The 9,746-nt window shown below is 39.6% G+C and overlaps 1 long non-coding RNA gene across 1 annotated transcript; it reads right to left on the bottom strand.

Annotated features, from left to right (window-relative positions):
- Nucleotides 1-211: 211 nt before the first annotated feature.
- Nucleotides 212-3,560, bottom strand: LOC135485748 (uncharacterized). The gene is made up of 4 exons (XR_010446624.1): nucleotides 2,640-3,560; nucleotides 2,213-2,288; nucleotides 1,935-2,005; nucleotides 212-1,715 (listed from the first exon to the last, which is right to left on the bottom strand). It is a non-coding gene; the product is annotated as an uncharacterized LOC135485748 (long non-coding RNA).
- Between the last annotated feature and the right edge of the window lie 6,186 nt (nucleotides 3,561-9,746).

The following is a 9,746-nucleotide window of genomic DNA, read 5'->3' as shown; positions in this document are numbered from 1 at the left end:
TCATGCTATAGAGCAATTGGTTCAGCTAAGTGACAAGAACAGTACTATAAGACGGTTTTAAAAAGTTGAAAATTATTTATTTAAATGACATATGAATGGTTCAGCAGTAATTGGCAGTGTGCATTATGTAATGAAATATGATTTACATTATATAACATTTTTGTGACAAATAGTACAGATGATGGATAAATCGATACAGTGGATAGCTGTTAGAATATGCAATACATGCAATAGCATTTGTTTTTATTGAGATTTTGCGAGAACCAAGTGGTATTTTGACAAGATAATAGAAAGCCAATAACACTACAAGAACATGACTTCAATACATTGACATTGTAGTACTTGGTATACTAAAAATAAGAAACAAGAACAGTACTATAAACAAGAACAGTACTATAAGACGGTTTTAAAAAGTTGAAAATTATTTATTTAAATGACATATGAATGGTTCAGCAGTAATTGGCAGTGTGCATTATGTAATGAAATATGATTTACATTATATAACATTTTTGTGACAAATAGTACAGATGATGGATAAATCGATACAGTGGATAGCTGTTAGAATATGCAATACATGCAATAGCATTTGTTTTTATTGAGATTTTGCGAGAACCAAGTGGTATTTTGACAAGATAATAGAAAGCCAATAACACTACAAGAACATGACTTCAATACATTGACATTGTAGTACTTGGTATACTAAAAATATTCAAAGATGGGTATCTTGAGTTAAAGTACAAGATGTATGAATGAAGGAGGCACTCGGGTAAGAAATGGTGTCGCTAATGAAAGATTAGAATTAAGACATATCTCTGTATTTCATGTGGTGTACTGACAAATGGTGCAGTTTGTTAGCAATTTTGTACATAGTTGGTGTGTCATGTTTATTCATACATCTTGCTATATAAAAGCGAGTGAGAGAGGCATTGTGACATTAGAGTGTTGTATATCTATAGAATATGTGACCCGTCACAGCAAAACCAGGTACATGTCGCACAGAAGATGAGCCTAAATGACACCAGGAGATAATGGAAGAAATTGATGTGCTCATATTTTACAAAAGGCAGACAATAGATAAATGAACAAACAGTCCGTCTCAACCTGCCAAGCTCAGAGCGACATGCGCCTGGTTTTGCTGTGACGGGTCCAATATACAAAGTTTACATAAAACAAGATTTGTATGTTTATTTAGGAGGAGTACAAAAGTTGTATATAAAATGCCGACTTCATAATGATTTATAGGACACAAAATTTGACATGACAGCATTTTATGAAATATGAATAATCTATAATGAGAATAGTTTTGTAGCACCAATGATTTGAAAATACTGAATTTATTTATTGCATGAATAGAACACAAAAAACAGGATGATTACATGATTGTCACATGCGTGAAATATATTGTCATGGATGGGCATTGGGAACAAAAAGAATTGCTGTTATCAGCTGCATTGGTAGCGATTGCTTTAGCTGATTTTCAGAAACTGACAGGAATGAGAATGTTGATATAGTGTTGAAAAAATATTTTTATAACATACATTGCATTCAAATAACACTAAGAAGTAGACGAGTAATAATTTCGCACACTTGAAAATATATGGACATTGACTGTCACTGGTAGTGGTAGTAGAGTAATTACATGCCATCAGCAGCACTAATTCAGACAGTTTTCGCTGTGCTTCAGTAACTGACTGGAATGACTAAGTTTGATTGTGCTGAAATGATACATAATAACGTACATTGCATAAACAAAATGATTACAAGATTTGTACTGTCTAAAATATATGGACAGGGACAGTCACTGGAAGTTTGACATGCCATCAGTTGCACTGCTCCCGACAGTTTTCACTGTGCTTCAGTAACTGACTGGAATGACTAAGTTTGATTGTTCTGTATTTGCCTCCATTTGGATTTTGTGAACAAAAGTTACTAACCTTGTGTAATTGAAGTGTCGAATTCGCCTTGGTCGAAATGATAATACAGTAAATAAATCTATTGAATGTTGCTGAAAAGAAAACATTTACTACGTTAGAAGCCATGTACATGATAACACCACCACCACCATTATCAATATCATCACAAGTCAACTGGGGAATATGTGTGATATTTGTTCAAAACTTGCGTATATGGTATTTGCAGGTCTATTGTATTGTAACATATTTTTCACTTTCAAAATTAACTTTTTTACTAGAAATTATGAATCAATACTAACCGTAAGAAGCGTATGAAATTACAGAAGGCCTTCGTCGAAAAATGTAATGTACTTGTACTCATTCGTGTCATTAAACCTGAAAGCAGCACAGCATAACAGTGAAATTACCGTGACATCAATGGATGTCAAACTAACGTAGTGACGTAAATTTGAATTCGAAGTGCACAATTTCACAATTAAGGTTTTGAACACATTGAGAACTGAAAAACTTCATACAAATGCTTTCACACCAATGATATGATTGTGGCGCTCCTGATGAGGTATCGCCCTCTGCTAAGCAGCTTTGGTCGTAACTAGGGTAAATGTTTTTTTCAAGTGATAGGAGCGATGCAATACCTTAGTTACCACCAGCGCCACGTAGCAGTCAATGAAGTTGTGCTGGTACCCCATTAACGTCATGCTTCAAATTTGAAGAAATTAATATTACCTTCATCAAGTACGTAATATTACACCAGGACTTTGTCGAAAATGTAGATCTCGAAGTCTAACTGTAATGAAAGAAAACATCAATGTGACAATATGGTCTACTAGTATTTATGAGGGGGAGAACAGGTATTTTCGGGACACTGGGATGGGCCGAAAATAACTGTCGGGATTCGGGATAGACACCCTTATTTTAGCGGGATTCGAGACAAGCCGTGTTTTGCGTCACGATTCGGCTAAAATTGCATATTGGGAAACGGGATAAGCCTTTTTTTCTAACGGGACGTCGAGACAGTTACCCCCCCCTTCCCCGTTCCCACCCTCATAACATGTAGCATTGATTGTATTGTAGGCCTACTGTTACTCACAATCTATTTTTTTGTAATTGATACTGGTAGTATCAATGTGAAATATGCCACACGTTGGGAGCATGCAAGGCCTAGTACAATACACCATCATCACAATCAAATATTTCAATAATACACTGTCAACGAGAGTGAATGTTCAACCATCAATCACGTGCATTGTAGTGTAGCCTACATCCCCCATGACGGCTTGCGCCCCGCTGACACGACGAGCACATGGCTGAGCCAATCCATCGCCTATACACTACTTTACAAAAATCGACACCTACTGAAACTTTCACTAATTATTCTCGGAAATGTACTTTATCGTTACATCAATAAATGCACATTCGAATTTCAAAACTACCACTTATTTTTGCCGTGAAACTGACCTGAGTTATCGAAACACCGTCACTACGAAAAGAGGAAGAAGCAGGTCCGCATTTATCGAAATATTGCTAAATATAATTGTCAAAATGTCGACCAAATTACCAATTAAATCACAATAAACTTATCAAATGTTCACTCATGCCTTTGGGTGAAAAAATACTGATTTTTCAATCATTCTCAATTTTACAAATCACCAATCACAAAAAGAAATAATGATGCAATTACCCAAAATAGAGATCAGGGTTCGCCAGTCTACCTCTCTGGCTGGGCACCACCTCCACAGCTAGGAACCTCTCTGACCAGGCACCACGGATGCGCATGCTCCGTTTGGATCTATTCCGTTTCCGTTTTGATCACTTCCGGTAACGCAGGCGCATTGAAGTTGAGGAAAATATGGTGGTGCCTGGCTGTGGAGGTAACCTGCTATCGACCATTTCAAGAGAAAAGACTATGAAATGTTCTGTTATTAACACAGTTTACCCAATATTGAACAGACTCAAAGTTTTATTTGTTCAAGTAATCAAATGTATAAGGCCAGGGACACATGCAATGCTTTTTTCACTTGGTGGTGCCTGGCTGTGGAGGTAACCTGCTCTCTACCATTTCAAGAGAAATGACTATGTTATTGTTCGATTATTAAGGCAGTTTGCCCAATATTGAACAGATTCAAAGTTTTATTTATCAAAGTTATCAATTGTATCAGGCCAGGGAAACATACACTGACTGCTTTTTTCACTTGGTGGTGCCTGGCTGTGGAGGTAACCTGCTCTCGACCATTTCAAGTGAAATGACCATGAAATGTTCTGTAATTAACACAGTTTGCCCAATATTGAACAGATTGGGTTATTGATCAGTTTGGAAGAAACTTCTTTGAAATATTCAATATTGGGTGGATTGTGGTAATAACTTTATAGTCATTTTACTTAAAAAGTCAAGAGTGGTATTCATTGATTGTAGTCACAGTGTAAAATGTTCAATTCCTATCAGGAGGTTTTTATTAGTAGATATGCGAATGTGTCCACTGAACAAAATTGTTGTAATTCAAATGATGTCTATTGATTGATTAATAAATACATCTTTAAAACTAAATCGTGTGGTCATTTCATTACTTGGACCCTTCAGCCTGGAAATTCTTCTTCTTTGTGTTCATTTCCATCTAACAGACTCTCCAGACTTACTAGTAATCAGAAGCGGAGTTGGTGTTCGTCAGCCGGTCAAGTCTCCCTCCTCAACGCTGCAAGCGTTGGGCATCTTCCCAGGATGTGCTCTACAGTCATTGGCTCGATCTGGGGGGTGTCGCTATCTCCTTACTCCTAGACAGAAGCCTGGAACAAGCTGGACATCGGGCAGCAAACCCAATATTAATGTGCTCCGAACACTTCTCAAGTAATTAGTGTTTCAGAGTGATCTATAGCCTATACCTAATACAATAGTGATGGTTTCGGGCAGGGCTTAGATGAGGCTTAGAGTAACGAGACTAGTATATAGCAGGCCCGGGAAAGCAGGGGCGTAGGTAGCAGAGGGGGGGGGGGGGGCAAATGCCCCCTCCTCCCGAGGTCACCAAAATATGTGTTTTTGGCCAAAAGATTTCATAAAGGGTCATTTTGTCCCCAGAGAGCCTTTTGCCCCCCCGCCCGCCAGACCAAAAAGCTAGCTACGCCCCTGGCCCTGTAGGTGTATAGTATAATTTACTCTAAGTAAGGGCAGGGCAATAAGGAAAGGTGCTATGCTGCATGTAGGCCCTATTATATTCTATAACAAAGAAACACAACATATGATTTAAAGGTGCCGGTGTAATAGAATCAGATGCCCCCTGATATTAAATGCCCTCAACAATAGAACACCGGCACCATTCAATAGGACTCTAAAGAGGCCAAGACCCTTCATCCGAAGAAGAACAATACAGGCGGGCATCAGGAAAGGGAGGGCATTTGATTCTATCACAGCGGAACAATATATCTCCCTTTTCCCACAAGAACTAATATTCCTCACAAAGGAATTCTAGACTGGACTTAGATTCATGGGGACCAGCATTTCTTTTACACCCGCAGGCGGAGCATGAGCTGAGCTACTACTGCACGCCAACATATCAACCAACAGCACCGCCATTTCTTCAAACGGTTGGAAGTGATACTACCAGTCACGTGTGGTTCCTGGTCAGAGAGGTTCCTAGCTGTGGAGGTGGTGCCCAGCCAGAGAGGTAGGCTGGCGGAGGGTGTTGAAAATAGATGAGATTTGACCACTGGTATAATTCCGCCATCTTGGATATCGGCATCGTCACCACCACTTCAAATTCTAAAGTCTTATTCAGGCCTAATATGTGTCACCTGCTGTGGTAAAATGGCTTGTTTTATCAATAAATAACAAAATATGATCTTTGTAAATAAAATCGGAGATCTTCTGGTGTGTTTTTATGTGAATTTATTACGAACTATCAATGCAGCGCAGGGCAGCCATCGTGTTCTCATGCGTAGTGGCGATGCGATAGCCATCCGCGGCACTGCTTTTCAAGATGGTGGCAATTGCCCAGTGCTAGAGGCGTTGTAAGGAAAATTGAGAACAGGCCCCTAATGAATGAACTCTCAACGATATCGATATATTTTCGTAATTTCAGCACAACTATTCAACAATGAACGTCCACCGACAATCCCACTTAACGAATATTAATATCAATTCATATCATGTATCTTAAAACGCTTTTATTTCATTTTAAAAAGAGTTATCGAGTGAACGATGACCTCCTACCCTACCCTCGAAATAAACAGCCAAAATGACCAGAAAAACACCTTTTTAGAAAAAAACAGCGATTTTTACGAAATAAATGTCATCAGAGACGAAACTAGACACTAACTTAGCTAGGTATGCACAGTAATAGTACCTGAAGTGATCGATTTCAAGGAAAAAATACACTGAAAACAACTTTTCAGGAACAGAAATAAGATCACATTGTGAATAACAGCCAACCGTGCCCACATGATGTGAGCCGAGAGCTGGGCTTAAAGATGAGCGAGTGGTGTACTACATTTTGAAAATTGTCTATCGTCTACGACATGTGACAGAACAGGATCTAGTGGACTTAATGATGAGGTACTATCAAATAAGTTGTCCATCAAATGAATCATGAGGGCCTGTTGTGTTATACTCTAAGCCTGTCCTACAGGGCTAGGCCATGGTTTTTGTCTTTTTTACAGCTACAGTACAGCCATGCACAGCGCAGTGTACAGACAGTACAGGATTGCAAACCAAAAACATGAGCATTGCTGCGTAACGAAACTGCAGTGGGATTCATACTACGATGTCATAATGTGACTTTCAAAATAATTGTAAACAAACGTAAATGGCGAAATTTGTTGCAAAATTGCCATCCACAACAACTCAGGGACCGTAGCCAAAATGGCCGACGGCGAATTCTCCGGTCGCTAGCGCAGTCCATAAACAAGCATCAATTTTACCAACTTTGGGCGCAAGCTTGGTCATCAAAGTTACAGAACTGTTAGAAATACATCCAAACAACATATATATACAGTTAAAAGTGCATAAAAATCCCGTTTCAACCTCCGGGCGCTACCTTTTTTTCTCCGCCAGACGCCGGGCCCTACCGGTAGTTATTTAGTGCGACCGCCACCAGAGTGTTTATCACGATCTTTCGCCGTATTAATCGCGCGTTTTAGGCAGATTAATCAATTATTACATGCATGCATTATATATCACCGAAATGATAATTGCGTAGGCTATTTGAAACTAAGTTCAGATATTATTTTTGATCTTTGAATTGAATTGAGGTGAGTGGTTTTTGACACCCGGTCAACATATCAGGACTTGCAAAATTCACGCGAGATCGCTTGCTTCATCGGCACGTTTGAAAACCGAATTTCACAAATTCTACAAATATTTATCACATACCATATGTATCACCACAAAGGTAACTCTCTAGACTATTTGAAACCAAGTTCAGATACTTATTTTCACAAAAATTCGAAGCTATGCAAGCGATTTTTCAGTGGTAGAGATCGACGGAAACAAATTTCTCGCTCTAAAATGACATGAGACGAGCACCAACTTTCGCTAATTTGTGCACAAAATTTCCGCAATATTATAAAAAACTATCGATAAATCTGAATTATATAGACTCTTTTCAGTACCTAAACAAATTTCAGGTACATGGTCATGTTGATTAAAAGAGTATCAACCGATTGAACATGAGAAAGTTCACTCATCTTCATTGAAGTAGCGACTACCGCCATTTTTAAATGGTGGCATCTCTTCTATCGATCGGCCAATCAGCGGCACTGCTTGCAAAAAGTTGAGCCACCGCCAAATTTGAAATCGCCAAAATTCAGTCAATGTGCCTGCAGCGCCAACTGGCGGTGAAAACTATATCAATTCCATTAAAAGTAAAAAATGAAAAAATATTAAAAAATATTCAGCCACATTTGAAAACAATATTTGCTCTGTGGACCGAGGTAAAAAGGGAAAGAAATCTAAACGCGAAATGACCTCATTCTCTTAATACAGGTCGGATCGCGCTGATTTTTCGTGTTTTGAGTTCACCTTGGGCAACTCCTAATTTAGCACCGTCAACGAAGTGGCTAGGCCTTCCCAATCAGAAATGTCCAATTTTGTCCACAGATGGGTCCCTAGATGGATGGATGGATGGATGGATTGCAGGACGGACACCATTTGAACAGCTATTCTACTAGCTCCGCTGACTTTGTCAGCTGAGCTAAAAATGTATCACATAATAAGAAAGTACTTCTTTAAAGTTATTTATGTTTTGTTATGGTAAAATGAATAACAGGCCCTTACTGTAAACTCAATCAGGAGCTGTCCGACCGTCAAATGGCAGCACCCGCTGGATCTGTCATATTCATAGTCCCCTGCTGTAAACTCACCCGGCCAGGAGCCGTCTGGGCTTCAAATGGCAGCACATGCTGGATGTATCGATATAGGACAGCCCCCCCACCCCCCACTATAAACTCACCCAGGAGCTGTCTTAACCTTAAATGTGGCAGCACCAGTGGGACATATCAGTCGGCTACCATCCAACGTGTTGGTCCCTACTGTAAACTCACCCAGGAGCTATCACCTCTTGATCATGTGAATCAAATGCTAGTCTGGAGGTCTCAGAAGCCCACTTTGTCCCCTCCAATAGATCTAAGACATGCCTTTTCCGAGGCCGGGATGGATGTACGCTATCCTGATTCAAATATTATTCATCATTCTCTTCGTTGGCCATCTTCTTAGGTGCCTGAGATAGTAAGTCAGGTGCCCGAGATGAAAAATAAACATCGTCACTGAAAAAAAACCACCATGTCCTTTCACTAAGACGAGAATATCGTCTAAATCGGATACTGGGTCGTGTGAAGACAAGTCTCAAATGGTCTGTGAGAGGTGTCTAAATGAACTCTTTGCGACCTCGATGTCAATCGTCAGAGATAACGCCCTAGTGGGAACAGGTTATGAAATTCGGCACGCGGCGACTTGTCGTAGCGGACAATTCCAGCGATTTTTGCAAAGCGACAAATCGCGTCAGTGGGTTCAGGCCAGCTGTGTCTTTCTATACCCAAATCAAGCTAGCCCCATATTTCCAGCACCAAGTTACTCGGGTCTTACTCGAACTTACTCGGGTAAAGTGTCAAGCCAGCACTAAATTTCCAGCCCCATTTTTGGCGTTTACATTTTCGTCGAGTCAAAATGCAATCACCGACAGTAACCGACCTGAAAGCCATCTACTAAAAGTTAACTATAAGCCATTCTAACTAAAAGTTAACTATAACCTACCGGTTATACTAATTCCCGACCTACCCCGACTTTTCCCGACATTTACCGACTTGCGCAAAATGCTGCCAAAATATAGTGTATTAATCATCAGAATATTTATATTTGTACTGTTTACATAAATATACAGCAAGTATGTTAATTTCCAGACTTTTGAACGATGCTAAGTTGAGAAAATCAACTCCAATAATTACATCTATTTACCGACTACAATTATTTTCTGCAGGTCGGCAATCTTTGTTAGTTGTGGTTGTCGCTTCTTGTAAACTGTACATGCATATGCTCGTGTTCGGCCTTAATTTTTTTTCTTAACACCCCAAGCTCAAAAACCACTTGGAGATGGCACTTTTTCTGATTGTTCCTCGACGAAACCACATGGGTACGGTCGGGGACGATACCCTGCATAGCCTCATACCACTCTCGTTCCTAGGAGTGACCAGAATTTTAAAAAAATCTTTGTTAAGTAAAATTTCGATTTTTTTTTTACCACCCCAAGCTCAAAAATCACTTGGAGATGGCACTTTTTCTGATTGTTCCTCGACCAAACCACATGTGTACGGTCGGGGACGATGCCTCACATAGCCTCATACCACCAAATT

The sequence above is a fragment of the Lineus longissimus genome, chromosome 3 (genome assembly GCF_910592395.1).
Source record: "Lineus longissimus chromosome 3, tnLinLong1.2, whole genome shotgun sequence".
NCBI classification, from domain to species: Eukaryota; Metazoa; Nemertea; class Pilidiophora; order Heteronemertea; family Lineidae; genus Lineus; species Lineus longissimus.
The sequence above is the reverse complement of the archived record's forward strand: the minus strand, read 5'-3'. Positions and strand labels throughout refer to the sequence as shown.